The following is a 3,300-nucleotide window of genomic DNA, read 5'->3' on the forward strand; positions in this document are numbered from 1 at the left end:
TTCAAAAATTAGATGCGTTGTTAGACACGTCTATAAACACGCTTGGACAAACGCCTTTTTAAAAGAAGCTAAAAAGGACATGCACCCGACCCCAAAAAGAACAACACTAGTACCAAAAACATCCCTTCCCTGCATACGACAAAGGACAACGACAAAGGACAAATCCAAGGAGAGCAACTTCCAAAGAAGACTAACTGCCAAGAGACTTACCTTGGATAGAGGTATGGAAGCTTCTTGTCCTTCTTCAAAGCTGCTTCTCCTTCTTCTCTTCCTTGTTCACCCTCTTCTCTTATATGCTTGGGGATGACTATGTAATCCTGGAGATGAGGGTGTGGGTGCTTGGAGATGAGTGTGGATGCCTAGAGCTGTGTCTGTTAATAGGAAAGCAAGCCATGCGATGCTAAAAGTATGTGAAGGAAAGTAAGCATGCTAAAAGTAGGTTCGAAAATCAGCTCGCAGTCTGCCGTCTAAAAGCGCATCTACACTATGTTTTAGATGCACCTATAGACACGTTCCACAGTACAGACGTGGTGTTAGATGTGCTTTTAGATGCTACATAGAGTTTTAACATTTACAACTCATGCAAGAACACATTTTTTGGGTTGTTTATTTGTAGGATGTGTTCATCTTCAACAAGTAGCTCCAGTAAGGATGAATCCCTCCATATCCACCATTGCAAAATGTGGTTGAGCAAAAAATCAAATGTATGTGTGATTGATGTCGAGGAAACATGTATCGTGCACACCTAATTACACTCAATCAAGGCTCAAAGTACAGAGAATGGTTAAACATGGTAATAAGTGTTAAAGAGTTAAGGTTGATTGAGATACCTATGGGTGTTCATGTGTTTGATATATGATCCTTTTTTAATTTGATACAGGATGTAGTGCCACACCCACATATGTTGCCCTATGCTCGTCATGAGGAGGCGAAGCATCGGCGATATGAAGTGGGATCTTCAGGAGGGACCATTATGGATGCATGGAGTGTGATGGTGATAGTAGCCCTATCTCATGAGGCCATGATGGAGGAGGTGTTTGATGGTGCGGGATTTATATCTCCATCAGTCCTGAGGTAGGGATGATAGCATGGAACAAGACGATCTTTTTAATGCATCATCAACTCCACTATTTGAGGGGTGCACATTCTTTGTTCTACGTGCCTTCCTTGAGTTACTAAACTTGTAGACCATCTATGGATGGAGCAATGTAAGTTTGAATGCATTACTCACGTAAGCTTTCAAGTCTATTTTGCAAACATGGTGAATTATGCTAGTGGGTCAATTACTCGAATGCTTTTTCTCATTTATGGTCTTCACATGGAGGCTATTGTGTAAAATGCTTCCAAGGGAGAATAATTTACCGACCTTAAGAGATATGGTAAGGCAACATGTGACCTCTCTTGGAGGATTAGATTACAAGCGCATCCATGCATGCATCAACCATTGCGTTCTGTTTCGTGGACCACATAAGGATGCAAGAGAGTGTCCTACTTGTGGAGAGGCAAGATATAGAGCAGATTTCAAAACTTTGGATGTTTCTCATAAGGTTCTGCGACATTTTCCCATAATCCCTCGCATCCAACATATGTTCAAGTGCAAATCCATTGTAGAGCTCATGTCATGGGATTCCTCCTATCGATCAACTGATGGCAAGTGGAGAACTCCCACAGACAATCCTGCGTGGAGGCATATTGAAGACACATGGCCAAGCTTCAAGGAAGAACCTAGGAACTTGAGACTTGGATTGGGTATGGACGGTGTGAACCCATTTGGTCTCAAAAGCACCTCTTACAGTGTATGGTGAGTGATATTGGTGAATTATAATCTTCCACCTCTATGGCGACGATTAAGAAAGGACATGTTATGTTATCCCTTCTAATTCCAGGGAAACATAAAGTCAAAAATCCTGATGTTTATTTGGAGCCTTTGATTGATGAGCTAGAGATACTTTGGAGAGGTATCGAGGTGCATGATCCTCCCTCGTCATGAGACTTCAACTGCAAAGCAATCTTGATGTGTATGATGCATGACTTCCCAGGCGATGACAAGTGTTCAGGTGTAAGCATTGAACTTTTAATTATGAGTAAGCAATCGATGTGGCACCATGAACCCACCTTGAACTCTTAATTTCATCTATTGTTGAGGTCTCACTACATCAGGTTACCATGCATGTCCTGTTTGTGGTCCTTCGCTAGTTGCCTCATGGGAAGATGCATTGAATAGGCACCCACTATTTCAGTGTGCGTCTATCAAGCGCGTCTATAGTTGCTTTGTCTTGTTGTGGCAATTCTCAAGAGCTAGTAGCATGGAGAGAGAGAGAGAGAGAGAGAGAGAGAGAGAGAGAGAGCAACTATTCAAAGCCATGCTACCATCGCACTATCCAAACACCTATAGCTTCATAGCTCCCAACATTAGTGAATCTAATTTCAACCTAGCCACCTAATTAACATAATAGATAACATTATACATTTGTAACTCGACATGGAAACATAATAGATACTTCCAACCACCTATAGATCAACAACTCCATACCAACATTAAAGACTATTTCAACCATTATAAATTTAGCAAATTCATCCCAAAGAATTCGAATATCAACAAAAGGAAATTCCAACATCAATCCTAACATGCCACTTACATGTGTGCACAATTGAGCTAATCCACGTGAACACTTGGTAGACATAGACAACACAAAACCAAAAGCTCCACAACTCTCCACTTGCATGTCTTGACCAGCATGAGAATTTCAGCCATTATAACCAAATGAATAGCATGAGAATCTTAGCTAACATAGAAGACACTTGAATTTCAACCATTATAACCAAATGAATAGCATGAGAATCTTAGCTAACATAGAAGACACTTGAATTTCAACCACTATAACCAAATGAATAGCATGAGAATCTAATGAAGAGCATGGAATATTCATTAATCTAGCTTACAAAAGTGGACTTGGAGAGAGTATTACCATCAATGGTAACTTTTGGATTCACTTTCTCTCATTCATCTAGAAGAGAACTCACAGGTTTAATTCCACTCATGGAGGCATCATTGTCAATGTCCCCTATTTGTAACACATGATCTACTTGTTGATCTTCTTCCAAAACAAAATCTTGGACATATGTAAATACAAATCCACTTGATCAAGGTTCTAGCAAGCACTTCATGTCCTTATCCTTCTATACAAACTCTCATACAATTATTGAGTACTTTTCATCCCCTTCTACAAATCTTCTTTATCATCAGTTGACATTTCAATTCTTTGCTGATATGTTCTTGCTTCTTGTGAAATCTTGCAA

Source organism: Dipteris shenzhenensis, chromosome 25, assembly GCF_047967505.1.
Source record: "Dipteris shenzhenensis isolate YYH24624 ecotype China chromosome 25, Dip_SZ_1.0, whole genome shotgun sequence".
Lineage (NCBI taxonomy): Eukaryota > Viridiplantae > Streptophyta > Polypodiopsida > Gleicheniales > Dipteridaceae > Dipteris > Dipteris shenzhenensis.